This window comes from Piliocolobus tephrosceles, chromosome 8, assembly GCF_002776525.5.
Source record: "Piliocolobus tephrosceles isolate RC106 chromosome 8, ASM277652v3, whole genome shotgun sequence".
Classification (NCBI taxonomy): Eukaryota; Metazoa; Chordata; class Mammalia; order Primates; family Cercopithecidae; genus Piliocolobus; species Piliocolobus tephrosceles.
This window is the reverse complement of record NC_045441.1, coordinates 125,837,530-125,852,909: the sequence shown is the minus strand read 5'-3', so window position 1 is coordinate 125,852,909 and position 15,380 is coordinate 125,837,530. Positions and strand designations below refer to the sequence as shown.

Genomic DNA, 15,380 nt, shown 5'->3' with positions numbered 1-15,380 from the left:
TGGGCAGCCTTAGCAGCTGACTAGAAGCCAGGAAGAGATAGGTTATTTTTTTCTACTCTGGCTCTGGCAGGATCTGTGATATCATCACTGATTTAAGCAGCCACTGAGGGACTGCAGGCTCCTGGATTCTCACTCAGTGCTTGCAGTGAAAGTTCCAGTTGCCGTGGTGTTTTAGCTCTTATGGTTTGGGGCACTGCCACTTTCCTCTCTTTCTTTTTAGCCTGAGCAGTTTTAGCAGCTTCTTGCATTTACCTGCATTTCTTTTCCCTATGGCTTCACCTTCTAACAATTTAGAAACATTTAACTATATTAAATCCCTCTGACATATTTAGAGTGCTTTTTGATTGGGTAATTAGATACCAATTGATAAAGCAGGGTGCTAAAGCTGTGCTTATTGAGTCTCTATGTCTCAATTATGAGTTATTAGAGAGACAGCTTTTCCTGGTTTTTATTTGCAGCCCTCTCTCTCTCTCTTCATTGTCCAGGGTACTCTACTCTTTATAGGGACAGAGCCCTATTGATAGAGTTACTCAGATCCTTCCTCTGACAGTGGATAGTTTCTCTGCATCAAGCTTGTCATGCCACTTTCCCTTTACACGAAACCTCAATTTTTTTTTCTCGAGAAAATCCTCAGGGCCTCTGCTTCAGATTCTGCGCTTCTGGTAATCTTACACGCTCAGTTTACTAACACATCTGAACCTCATTGTTGGATATAAAACACAGGCTGAAGTAGGGACACTTACTATATTGTTTTGTTTCTAAATTTCAATCTAATTTATTTAAGTTCCTGTGAAAGCATTCATTCACAAATTTTATTGTATAAGAGAATGACATTGAGAGCTCATTCAAATGCAGATTCCCTGGCCACCCTCTCCCACAGCCAGTCATTCAGTAAGTCTTGCACTGCTTAGGAACGTGTGCTTTTAACAAGCACGCAGGAGGATGCTGAAAGAAGGAGCCAAGTGATAACATATTAAGAATGACTGACCTAGTGCCTATTTTTACCTTATTTCCTTTCTAGACACTTTAAGTATTTCTTTGTCATTTTATACAAAAATCTAAACTGAAACTTCTGTTGCTTATCAAGTATCACATATTTTAGAAAAATCATTGTAGTAGCAAAAAGCAAGGCATACTGAGTTGAATTTGGAAGCAAAAACACCTGAAACGGTGAAGGTGGGGTATGTAAAGCCAGTGCAGCTCATACAATGTCTTCAGGTGAATTAGAAAGAAAAAAGCATTTTCCCTGGGCTATTGAATTTAAAAAAAGAAAAAGAAATAAAGAATGAAAGTACACTCTCATAGGCACGTGGCTTATGAAAGGGATATTCTCTTTGAAGGAAGAAAGAGGTATTCCTTCCCTCAGTAAGACATGATCCCACATGAAGACATATGCTTGACAAATGGAGTGAGTTTCTACTGCTGCTCACGGCCTCTGCCAGGCATCTTCATTCTTCACTGTCGTACCCTGGGAACATCGAGGAAGGAGTATAACGTCCTGAATCAGGATGGAGGAATTCAAGGGAAAGGGTTGTATGCACATGACTGACATGCTTTAAGGAGTAGAAAGGGTAGTTGTATTTATGGAAAAATGTGGAAGGAATAGTGAGTGTGTAACAAAGAGAAACAATGCCACAAAATGTCACTGTAGGAGCTCAGGGAGAAGTTGCCACAGTGTTGATTGTGCAAAGACGATCAATAGATTCAAACCATTATTGAACTAGTATATGATTCTATTAGATACCATAGTTGCTTCCATTTCTCTCTGGTCCAAGTTACAATCAGTATGAAAATCTCACAATAGAAACCTGGTAGGAGCATATTTTAATTGCAGAAAATGCACCTAAAAAGTAATTACTTCCTTTTCAGCTCTGGCTTTGAAAACACAAAAGTATGAATTAAATTCATTTAGCTTTTGTTAATTTGTAGAAATGTTTCTGGCTTTATAAAATACATTTTTCCTACCTCTTTTCACAATCTTAGAAATAAATGTGTCCCTCACCTAATATTCACTCACTTCAATATGTTCTGTGTATAGCCAGTTGGACTTGTTCATATTTTCCATTTTTCAATATGCTCATAAATTTAAATATGTCATTGAAATAAAAACATTTAAAATAGTTTTAATATGAAAAAATTATATTTCATGCCATGTTATCTTTCTTTCATTTTTGCTACCTTCTTAACTTAAGGATTAAGTGCCTTATTGAATAAAATTTGTTTGGGGCACTTTATAAAAATAAATAAAATAGTATGTATACCCTAGTAGATCATAAACTTTTACTTTTGAATTAGAAATGATTTTTCTTTCCCAGTGCAAAGGTGGAACATGCTCATCATCATCAAAATTCAGATACTTTAAGTTTTTTTTCTGCCATAAAGAAACTTGACTGGGACTCAGAAACAAAAGACTAAAACATTCCCTGATGCAAAGTAAATTAATTAGATATAAATGCTAGTAAATTTTTTTGTAATAAATAGAATTGAAAGCATAAGCACATAACACTGTTCTGTTTTTGTTTTTAGAGCATTTAACAGTTTACAAACACTTTAACAAAGTTTAACATACAGAGATAGGTGCTATACTCCTACTCCGATTGCTATGTTCTGAGCACGTATTTTCTGCTTCCTAAATTATTACTTATCTGTAATCAAGTGTGTTCTGACCCGCGATTCATAGAACACGGTTTGTTTGTTTGTTTGTTTGTTTGTTTTTGAGAAAGAGCACACTTTATCGGGAAGCAGACTGCTGCACAGTGACCAACAGACAAAGGCCACCCAATGGGCACTTACACACTAATTGTACTCCAAAAGACACATAATTTTTGCTGATAAAAATCAACGAGAACAGGGGTTCCTCTGGGCAACTCCCCCAACCTCATCCCTTTCAGGGTTCGACAAATCTCCCAACCATTTTCCTGATGGCAGCTGTGGTTCACTAGAGATGGAACCCCTCAGGGATTCCTTCTTGTTTCTTATAAAGAACATCTTCTTTAGATTTTTTGAAGTCTTCATTTTTCACTTTCATTCTATGTTCTCTTAAGGCCATCAGAGCAGCTTCTGTACAGATTGCCTTGATGTCAGCAGCAGAGAGGTCATCTCTAGCTATGATCAAGTCGTCCAGGGTTACATCATCGGCCAGCGTCATCCTGCTTGTGTGAATCTGAAAGATGCTCTTCTTAGTCTTTTCATCAGATAGGGGGAACTCAATCTTCCTGTCAATGCAGCCTGGTCTGGTAAGTGCTGGATCCAAAGTTTCTATATGGTTTGTGGCGATGATAACTTTCACATCTCCCCTAGAATCAAATCCATCTGACTGGTTCAACAGTTCCAATGTTGTTCGCTGAATTTCTCTCTCACCACCAGAATTTGAGTCATATCTTTTTGTCCCAATGGCATCAATTTCATCAATAAACATGATGGGTGGTGTGTGTTCTTCAGCAACTCGAAACAATTCCTATACGAGTTTGGGCCCATCACCTAGGTACTTCTGAGTGAGTTCAGAGCCAACCACTCTCAAGAAATTGACTGAGGTTTGGTTTACTACTGCTTTGGCTAACAAGGTTTCACCTGTGCCAGGTGGACCATAGTGAATTACCCCCTTAGGAGGCTTTATACCCATCTCTTTATAATAGTCAAGATCGGTGAGAGGAAGTTCCACAGATTCCTTAATTTCCTGAATTTGGTTGTCCAACCCCCCGATATGGGCATAGGTCTCCCGGGGGGCGTTTTCCACCTTCATCACTGTGACCAGGGGATCCGTGTTATCTATCAGCACCCCTATCATGGCTTGCACCTTGTGGTTGAGCAGGACCAAGCAGCCAGGTTCCAGCAGATCTTTGTCTACAAGTGAAAGAATGCCGACATAGTGTTCTGAGCCCACAGATGTAGACACAATGGCGTGATTTTCATCGATGATCTCTTCCAAGTTTCCTACTGACATCGGAGTCCCTCTCAGATCATCCACTTTTGATGTTTCCTCCTCTTGCTTTTCTTCTAATGGTTTCATTTGTTTCTGATTTCTAATGAACTCTTCCTCCATGAGAAGACAATCTTTAATTCTAACTTCCATAATTTTAACGAGCACTGAGTGTGAGGTGTCACCAGTGGCAATTTGCTGGCAGCATATGATCCCTTTGTTTTCTCCTTCTTTTTCCCCACTCTAGTTGGTACAGGAGGTTCGTATTTCTTTTTCTTGTCCTTGTCATCCTTCTTTCCACCTCCAGGACCATGACCACCACTCTGACTTTGAACCATCTTGCCTTGGCCACTTGAGCTTCTGCTGCTGGAAGTTCGTCCACCCAGAACATGTTATTATGATCTTACAGAACACAGTTTATCTTATAACTTACGTTTTTCTTCTCATAGAGTCTACTTCCAAATTCTTGAAACCTACGTTTGATTGTATGTTCAAAACAAAGTTAGTGCAGTCCATGGTCATCCTTCTTTTTTTTTTTTTTTTAGCTTCATTTACCACTTCTGTTAGGTTTCTAGGGTTGCTGTAATAACAGTGGCTTACAACAACAGAAATCTATTTTCTCACAGTTCCAGAGGCTGAAAATTCAAAAATCAAGGTATTTACAAGGCTACACTTCCACTTCCTCTGAAGCACCCATGGTGAAAATCTGATCCATGCTCTTTCCTGGCTTCTGGTGTCGCCAGCAATCCTTGACATTCCTCAGCTTGCAGCTACACCACTCCACTTTCACCTGGCAATATCCTCTCTAGGTGTGTCTGTATCTCCATATTTCTGTGTCTCCATTTCCCTATGCGTATATGGACACCAGTCATTGGATTTAGGGCCCAGCCTAATCCAGTATGACCTCATCTTAACTACAGGCATGGGGGTTAGGATTTCAACATATTTCTTTGCAGAACTCAGTTCAACAAATTATTTTTGTGATGTTTGCTACTGTCTATGTCTTCCCTCTAGAATATTTCTTGACTAATACCCCTGTCTTTTCAAATGTCCCTCTCTTGGTCTTCTCCCTAATGGGAAAAGATAATAGGATAGAAGTGGGGACAATGGTTCTCAACCAGTGGTGATTTTGTTCCACAGGAAATATTTGGCAATGACTGGAGAAATTTTTGGTTGTCACAACTTAAAGATGAAGGAGTTGCTGTTGGAATTCCCTGGGCAGGAACACTGCTAAACATCCTGCAGTGCACAGGACACTCCACCTCCTAAATTTTCCCAAGAAAGAATTATCTGGTCTCGAATGTCAATAGCACTGAGGTTGAAAAACCTTGATCCAGAAGTTTACAGCACTATCAGAACATATATTCTCTCAGGATGGCTATCTCACATCTTTATCAGAGTGCACATTACTAGCTGAGAGTGGTGATAAGGAGTTTGGAGGTATAGACCTGGGACTGGTTCTATACGAAACACCTCACCTCACAGCTTGGTCTTTCTATAGCATTGGTGGTCAAGCACAGCTGAAAAAACCATCTGGGGAACTTAGAAAAATGACAGAAACTCAGGCTCCACTCTGTTCTATTGAACCAAAATTGATGGTGGATTGCAGAAATCTATCCTTTTGATGTTTACAGTCTAAAGAGCAAGTTGGAGAGCAACGGAACACACAAACAAAACATTGTTAACTTTTCTAGGAAAGGAGGTAGCCTAGGGGGAAACCAGTGGAAAAGAACAATAGAAATGTAGTGTTTACATAACTAAAAAAAAAAAAAAAAAAAAAGTTAAGCAAACAAAAAACTTCTCTCTTCATTTTTTAAAATTGCAGATTAAGTTAGAAATAGACAAGTCTCCATTTTTAGAGAGATTCAAAGATTAGAGTAGCTGTGTGAAAAGTGGACATACCCCCAGGTACCCATCAGCTTAGCGTAATTCTCCACTAAGGCCACCTCGAGCATGGAACTCCTGGCACCACATTTACTAGAGTACTTCCCGAGTGCCCATGGCCTTGATCCAGGGTCCCTTGAGCCCAGAAATCTGCTTCCATTCATAGTGTAATTTGACTAACACCTCAAACCAAGACTACTAAAAACAGTGCCTGACAAAGATAATGCACTCAACATATACGTGTTAAATAGATAAATCAATCAATACTCTAAAATGCAAGAGAAATCTTAATCCTAATAGCCCACCTGACCACTGGAACACAGAATGTTCCAAGTTAGCAAAAGTGCTGTGTTTCCCTCAGTCCTGAGGGATCACTCTAGAATGAAGAGTAATCTGTCACAGAGAGCATTATTACTGACATGTTCAGCAAGCAAGATGAGTGGGATGTCATAAAGTGGAAATGTGTTTTGGTCTTCCACTGTCTTTATAAATGAATTAACGTATTCTTAGTTGCAATGCACAGTCTCTATTTGCTAATGAGAAAGGCTGGTCCTCTATTTTGTCAGATGACTGAACCTGGTCAACTCAGGGAGTACTGCTGGCTGGACTCTTCCTTTTCCTGTTTACTTTCCCTTTGCTGCAAATCAGGGCTTGTGGTCCATCTTGGATTGAGCCAAGCAAGGAGAGGATAAACTTTTCTTGATTAGGAGAACTATTAACTAACTAGTTCTGCTCAGCCTTCCTAATATTTAAACCTTCTTTTCCCAGGCACTTGTCTTGGTCCTTCAGATGCTCCCATTGCACCTCCACTGGGCCAATCCAGTTGGACTGTTCACGTCTCTCACATCAGGCAGCTGCCCCCAACCTAGACTCTTGTTTTCTCCTGAATCCATTCCACACAGAACTCTCCCTGTTGAAATTCCCACTACTACTCCAAACATGATAATGGACAAGGTTTCAAAGAACTCCAAGTAAGCTTGCCCCCGCCAGTCTGTATCTTGGGAAAATTCATGGGGGAAAACTTATCCGTTCTTTAAGATGCTGTCTTTGGGTCTTTGGTGATAGTGAAGGTTGTATTGACATTCCAGTTCTCTCTCTTTCTGTCTCTCTCCCTTCCTCCTCCTCCCACTCCTCCTACTCCTTCTCCTCCTCCTTCTCTGTCTCTCCCTCTCTCCCTCTCTCCCCCTCCCTCTCAATGCTTCATGCTACTAGCTATCATCTCAAGGCTGCCTGTCAATCAGCTTTGGCATGGAAAGAGGTACTCCCTCCTCATTCCTAGTAGGATGGACCTAAGGGCATAGACAGCAACTCTTCACAATCCACAGTTTAACTTAATCTGTTCTACCTTCCTTGTGAATTTGAGAGGCCTCTCACCATCCTAGGACACCTCCTGAGAAGTATCCACTCAGTAGTCTGGCATATAACTTTGAAATTCCACATCTTTTGAGTCCTGCTGACTAAACTGAAACTGAGAAACAAATAGCCCAATTGTATGAGCATTAACTCAGTAATTAAGAGTCTTCTTATTTTGACAATACATAGTGATTCAGTAATTGTTAAATGGCTATCGTCAGGTTATTTTTCCATTTTTATGTTTAATTTAGAGTAATAATTAAACAAAATGTGTATTGATTTTCAATCATAACTATGGAAGTTTTGCATGGCCAGGACACCATGACTTAAAGCCTACCCAGATTTATTATATAATCTCTTGGGTGAAATAGCCTCGAGAGTGCTCAAGTCTAAATCCATATCCATAAAACTAAAATAAACATTATTACCAAAATAACTAAAATAAATGGAACTCAAGTAGCCAATCCACTAATCCAAATAAGTTTATAAAATGAAGCATTGGCAGCATTCCATATAGCAGCCAGAAGTAAGGCAAACTGTATTAAGATTTACCTTACCTAATCCTCCAGTGTCTTCCAGCTGGACCTAGAATGAAATCCTAGGTCCTTAGCATAGCCTGCAAGGCTTAATGTGATTTGGCTCCTCCCTACATCCAGATCTTTTTTCCTGCTACTTTCTCCTTAAGCCACTTTATTCCAGATATACTAGCTTTTCATACACCTCTTTGGCTTGTTACTGTTAAGGCCTCTGCAGTTTCTGATGCTTCTACCACAGTGGTTCTCAACTGAAAGCAATTTCCCTCCTCCCTTATGAGATACTTATCAAGGCCTGGAGACAATTTGGTTGTAACAACTGGACTGGGGAATGGAGGTGCTATCAGCATCTACTGGGTATATACTAAGAATGCTGCTAAACATCCTGCAATCACAGTATAGCCCCTCCAACAAATTATCATCTGGCCTCAGGTGTCAATAGTGCTGAGCTGGAAAAACTCCTCTCTCTCTGCAGTAATCTGCCTGCTTATGTTCGTACGCCTGCAATTTCTCTTTCTAGTCTCAACTCAAGGCTTCAGCGAAATGTTCTTCCAACCACCCAGGCTGACATAGCCCAGATCCCACCCCACTCCTGCTTAGTCATCACTGTATTATTTTCCTTAAAGTTTATTGTTTTATTGTCTCGTAGTTTCTAGCTCTAGAAGGGGGTTCCTTGTTCTTCCTGTCCACTGACACATACCCAGCATCTGAGCAGAGCAGGGCACACAATGACATCTATTAGACAGGAGGTGGACTGGTGAATTCCAAAGGGAAGGGCACTTAAGAATGAGTTAATAAGTAACTGAGACCTTTTTAAGTTTTTTTTTTTTTTTTTTTTTTTTCCAGAAACACTTTTCTTAGCTAAAGAGGAGGGAGAAAGAGTTCAATAATTGATTTACAAAAGCAACAGGGAGTTTCAGATGCAATGGATTAGGAGATCAAGCTTTGCAATGGCATCACTGATGTTCTAAAGCTCAGGAAACTTGGAAGAACACTAGAGTACAACCCACACTAATAGTACAGTAAAAATAAAATGTTCACAAAATTGGCAACTCATGCCTCTCTGACATAACTGAGCACTATTGTGAACAAATCTTACTGAATGAGCAGCAAAAAGGGGAAAGCCCATTAGGTTCCTCGTGAAGATAGGAGGAAAACCACTTCAAGAACAATGCAGGAGCTGCGAAATTTACTTGCAGTTTACTTGGGCTTTAGTCAGTCCCTTTGCTGTAAAATAACATCAAATCAGTTGTTTATGAGTGTCAGCTTTCTAGATAAATTTCTTTCTGATTTGGTACATGAATAGTAAAGATGGCATCCTTATTCCTCACTGGTTTGATGGCTCAGTCTTCAACTTCTGTTGACTGTTCAACTCAGAGAAGCAAAGACATTATGTAATCAGAATGCTGCTGAAATTTTGTCAATTTTCTCATTTTTAACCACTATCCACTCAGGTCTAACTTTTAAGGAATCAAGATTTTTCCATTTTCCAAAACACTGGGTATGCAGGAGTGTGTGGTGGAGGTGGGGAGAAGATACAAGAGGGAGTCGAAAAACTAAATCTATATCTCATGAAAGATTCTGATTCACCCCAGTTTTATCTTTAGCCAAGGAGTAGAAGCTCTATGGGTTGATGTGGGGAGTCTTCTCAAAATTAAAGTCAGAATAATGTTTATGTCTTGTTCTGAGAAGCATCTCTACCATTCTGCTGGAAACTCTAACATTTATGCTCCTTAGGTACTCTGAAAATTTTCCCTATTTGGTGACATAGCAGTCAGTTATAAAATTAGTATAAACTGCAGACAATTTTGATGAACTTGGTAGAATTTGGCGATACGTTATTCACGTGTTTCCGTTTCAGAAGGTACAGAGATTTAGCAAAGAAGGCTGTGACTCACCAAGAGCCACAAGGAATCTTCGAGCTCGTGGTGAACTATTCCTGGGTATCCTATGATTTCCTCCAAGTAGAGAGAAGTGAGGTGAAGAGAAGAGGACAGGTGTTTTCTCCCTAGGGCAAGAGTTCCAGAAAGTAAAATAGAACAAGTTCAAAAGATTAGGCTCCTTCAGTTTTATCCAACCCAATTTTTTTTTCAAATATCATGTTACTTTACAAAATAAGGGAATTTATTTGGTGAAGATACCTGCAATTAAAGTTCATGTGAAGGAGTGAGGAGAAATTTGGGAAAAGAGGACTGCTTCAGAAGAGAACGATGAATGGTGGGAAAGCGGAGCAAACACAGGAAATTCTGCATTTTTTTTTTTTTTTACAATTAAGCAGTTAACAAATTGCAGCATCTGGATTTGTAGAAATAAAGAGCAACCAATGCAAGCCTTGCACCCGCTGTTTTCTCATAACAAGTCTATCAGTCATACTTAAGAGAGAAGCTTAGGTTCCATCTTCTTAAATCTGCTAGAATCCTGTGGCAGGTGCACAGGAACGGCAATGGTCAGAATGCTGCCATGTAAACTTGCAGTATGTGGCAAGCCCACAAATAAAAAACAATGCTGGAACGTTTTTGAACAGGAGAATCTGCACCTACCTAAACAAAGGCTTACTTATATACTTTTGTCTTTTGCTTTACTTTACATAGAAATATGTAATACCTTTGTATAATTATCCCCTGCCTGGAATAGAGGTGATGCAGAGATGAAGATACTCATCATTTGACAATCTTGATCTCTAAGAATCAAGTGAATTTTCTTTGAGGCTTAGATTTCCAGTTCTATGACAAAGGTTTTAGAGATGGCCATATTACTTTAGTGACTACCTCTTGACTTTCCACATCAAAAGTAGATAGTCTCATTTGACAGAAAGATGTGTGAGTAGATCATATTTCCCCCTTTGATGCTGTAAATAGGATATGAAGGTGATAAAAATACTGTTGATATGAAAAGATAAAGTAAGAATGCACAAAGAAGAAAACCAATGACCACCAAGGCTAGATTTTACATCAAGAAAAACAAGAGATCCAAATGTGACTTTTGTCTCTAAGGAGGGGCAACCACCCTCACATATTGAAAAATAACTATTGGGTTGTAAGAAATATGGTTAGAAAAAAAATTCAATAACCAAGTCTTGGGTTATGTGAAAATAGTAAAAAGCATGAATAATTCTTTGTGAAAACTCTATAAGCAATTCCGGAGCGCCTGTCAGAAGAAGAACAGATGAGGACATAAAATCAGCCTGGTGAGTCGGTCTCCTTGAATGCAGAAGAAATGTCTCCCCACACTGTGTTTATAGTGCTTGAGGGCACAGCAAATAAATGTGTTCTTTTCCTTTGATGTTCACATCTGTAGCTGTGGAATTCCACTCCAACCTTGGGACAGATGGCCAAGAAGCTATGCTAGGCATTAATAGGGATTCCTTTGAGAGCCTGGCATAACTTCCCGTAAGAATAGCTGTCAGTCTACATATATTTATAGCAGGTAGTCACCCATATTCACAATTTGGGAAGGACTCAAAACCCTCTCTTTTTTTTTTTTTTCTTATCACCATAGTGCTGAGAAGCTTGAAAATACCACTAGCCAATTCCTTCTGTACAAGCTTTCTGATGGTTCTTAATGTGTACGTTAATTATGCTAGTACCAAACTGGTCCCAGCACCTTGTTAGCTAGCTAGCTAGCTGGTAGCAGGGTGGGTTTCTTTTTTTCTTCCTATTTTTCTAATTCCATGTCACATAGCAAAAGGTAATGAGCACAGACAACTTCTGATGCAGAGTGAAAGAACAGTGAAGAGGTAGGGAAATACTCTGTTCCTCAGGTTCTGACAAGGATGGTAGAAACCCAAATCATTAAACTCAAACAACGTGTTTAGGGAAGATCAAAAGATATTAAGGATGATAATTCAAAATATTTGCTCTGAGTATGTTGTCAGGTAAGTTTTGAGATTCTATACTTCTCTGAGTCTTTCTTGTGCCTCAATGATTCTATCAAATTCATCTTTTATTTATAGACAGCAGCACTTAGATTGCTTAGTTCAATCTGAAGTGGTTTTCCTCTAGGGCAATTGCACAGCTGTCAATCTGGGATCTCTCTTCACCTTCGTCATGAAAAGCCCCTTCTTCTGTCTTCTGTGTTAAAGAAGAATCCTACTTCCTGATTTACACACCTCCCTCTATCCATTGCTTCCTGGGAAAGAACACTGAGGAAGTAAATTTTTTTTAATTTTGCAATTGACTCATATCTTGACATAAAATCTTAGGTAGGATGAATTTGTCTTTTAAATTTGAAAGCATTGTTTCATTTTAGTCTAGCTTTTAGTGCTGTGGAAACATTCATTCTTTTATTCTTGTTTTCTATGTCATGAAGTGTTTTGTTTTGTTTTTTCCTTTTGTGAAAACTTTGAAAATCTTCTCTTGATCTCTTGTTTTTAAAATTTTACAAAATGTGTGTTGGTATGAGTTTGTTTTTATGTTATGAACTTGGGCACTGTGTTTTTAATCAGGAAATTGCTTTCGATTTTCAGTACTTCTTTTGAATTAAATTTTCATGGATAATTTCTTACTGTCCATTTTCTCTGTTGTCTTCAACAGAAACTCCCTATATGTGAGTATTTAAAATTTGGGGCTGATTCCCTAACTTCTTTTTTTTACTTTTTGTTGTTTGTCTTTTAATTTTTGTTATCATACTACTTTCTGGTGTATTTCTGAGGCTTTATTTTCTGAAATTTTTATTAGCATTTTAATTTCTGTTATTATATTTTTAATTTTCAAGATTTTGAGGGTGATATGGAGGTTGTTTTATATTATTTTCTGAATATCCTGATGTGCAATTTCAAGTCTTTCTTATGGAAATAATATTTCATCACTGAAAAAATTTATATATCTCCATATATATTCACACACATGTATTTGTGGAATTTTCTCCCTACTCTTCATAAATTTTTCTTCCACTTCCATTTTTTCTGCTTTCTGTTTGATTTCTCTCTGTTTTCATGTTATAGATTTGGTTTAAATATCTGCTAATTATAAACTGTATGTCTGTATTTGATTGAAGTACCAGAACCCTATTTGAAAGCATTTCTCAATGCTTGGTTTTATTGCAGTATGATCTCTATTGACCATTTATTTGGGTAAGTCCCAATTACCAGATTTATTATTATTATTCTCTTAGGATTGTCAGTTTTCCCATAAAAAATTCATTTTTCTTTTTTAGCTGAGAGTAATAAGCCCAGCTACCAGAGTTTTCCTGAATCCAAATATGAAAGAAAGTAGTGAGGCGTATATCTTCTCAGGAGACTGTTATTTAAACTCTGTTTCCAATATGTTACCTGGCCTCACATGGTACTTAATGCACACAGATATGATTCCCTCTCATTCAGCTTTTAGTATTCTAATAGTTTAATAATGGAACTATTACCCAGTTGCACTTTTTATACAACTATTCAAGTAATTCTACTGTCTCAAGCTCTCAAGCTCTGTCCTGCACCCTCACTCCTCACTTTTAGATCAATTCAGGCCTTCTAATTCCTGAGGTTTTCTAAAGTTCTTTGCCACAAATCAGCATGGTGCAGGTTTTGAGTTATGCCTTTATGAATTCTTTCCCTCTATCTCCCTCTTCTTCCCTCCCTCCACGTCTCCTGTCAATCACATCATTGGTTTGTCTGTTGTTGGAATATTTGGCAGGGAACAATAACCTGCAGTCCTTTTCCTTGCCAGAGTTCTAAACCATGTCAAAAATAAGATAAAAGGAATAAGATATGTAGAAAACAGAATAAACATTTTGGAATGTTAATGCTGGTATTAAGAGTTTCTGTTATCTACAAGAAAGTGGACTTTGTAGTAGTGAACACTTGAATGAGAACATTTGTCCCACTCAGTAGTACTGGACTGGAGCAGACCTCCAGTCCTACGGCAGAGCTACTCCTAGAGATCCAAAACACAATGTACATTATCTGCAGTCTGCTGGCTCATTAGAAGAAAAGGAAAGTGCTGGCCACTCATGCCCTCTTTCTCCTTCCAATCAGATAGAGCGTTTCATCTTCCCTTGGACAGAGTAAATAACAGGTAGCAAATGGCCAAGAGAATTGTGCCAAAGTGTTTCTTTTCACATGGAGGTAATTATCAGGGGAAAAGAAGAAGCATTAGCACCCCCAATATTGCCCAGGTTTTGTTATCCTAATTCATTGGCTTGACTATTACAGTTATGGTCAGTTGAGATATGCTAACTCCTTTCTGGGAAATGATTAGCTGTCCCTCAGAATAATCCTTCTTGATGCCACTCTACATTTAACAACTGCTTGTCTGGCTTTCTTCTCGGATATGGGTCAGAAGAGTGCATTAATTAAATCATTTCCAAGGCCACTCTGTACTCAAGGCTGAAAAGTCACTCTTTATTCTGTTTCCATTCTCAAATTATGTTTAGCCACTTTTTCAGAGGTCCTCAATGAGCTCAAATGACATCATAACTGTGTTTTAATAATAAACTACATAAAGACACTGTAACAATAAAATTCCAGCAGCACAGAGATGCTTTAGACACAAATATAAATCTCCTGCCATCATCAGATTCTCCTGGGGAAAAACACCAACAAAACAGAGCCAACTATCAAATCTCCTTGTAAGTCAAAGCCAAAAGGTCAAAAGTTGTATAGATCCAAAATTAAATTATATTTCCCTTCTGTGTTACTAGTCCCAAGGAATTTAAGTCTACCTCCACTTCTTATTTCAGCTCTATTTCAAAGCTTAGTTGTATTTGTCTAGGTGTTTGAATGTAATGGATAAAAGCACAGAGTCTAAATCAGATTTCCTTCATTTGAATCCTATGGAGATTACTTAATAGTTGTGTGACCACGGAGAAGTTTTTTAACCTCTTTGTCTCTCAGATACCTAATCTTAAAATGGAAATATTATTAGCCATCTCAAAAAGATGATGTGAGTTTTACCTAAATTATGTTAACTCCTTAAAAGATTTCTTGGCAAATAATTAACTCTCAATAAGGAATTAATTTACTTTCTTCAGTGGCTTCAGTCTGAACCACCTTTCACAGAAATGGGTAGGACTCCTTTGAGTCCTTGGAAATTAAATTAATCAATACCAAGTTTCTGGGATCGCTCATTTTTAAAATCCAATTCATTAACAGGACATCCTAGAGTATGACCACTCTGACTGCACACCCACAAAATAATACAGCGTCCTCAGAGTGCAGAGCAGTTATCCCAGACAAAATTATGTTCCCAGAAGTCAGTGTTTGGAGATGTCAAAGATCATATTGCATTCTCAATGGTAACTGATTGAGAGAACATAAATAGAGAAAATCCTTATTTAGCCATGCCATCATTCAAGTAATTCAGAATCCATGACCTATGAATTTAAACTGCCCATCAAGATGTTAATTTGGGCATGTGCATTTTCAGTAAATAGTGGAGGGTGGAGGGGCTCCACACACACTGACCATCTTTTCTATGGAGCCGCATTTGTGCAACAGCAGCCCTGCTTACCAAATATTTTAAACTTGGTTATTTTCTTTATTTTTCCAGAATCTTCACAACGTCTTAGTTTTCTTTCTTACTTTGAATTCCATGTGTCTATGTGTCTAGAGCAAAAGAGAGAAAGAGACAGAGACAGAATGACACTGGCTAATTGTGGCCAGCTACTCTTTCCAAACATACGAAATATCTCCATCTTTCTAAGGGCAAAGTTGTGAGGGGTGGAGTGAGATTCTGCTAACAGATCGCCCTCCACACAGTAGA

At 38.4% G+C, this 15,380-nt stretch overlaps 1 pseudogene; it reads right to left on the bottom strand.

Moving 5' to 3' along the window:
- Positions 1 to 2,938: 2,938 nt before the first annotated feature.
- On the bottom strand, positions 2,939 to 4,257 carry LOC111524752 (annotated as a pseudogene).
- Between the last annotated feature and the right edge of the window lie 11,123 nt (positions 4,258 to 15,380).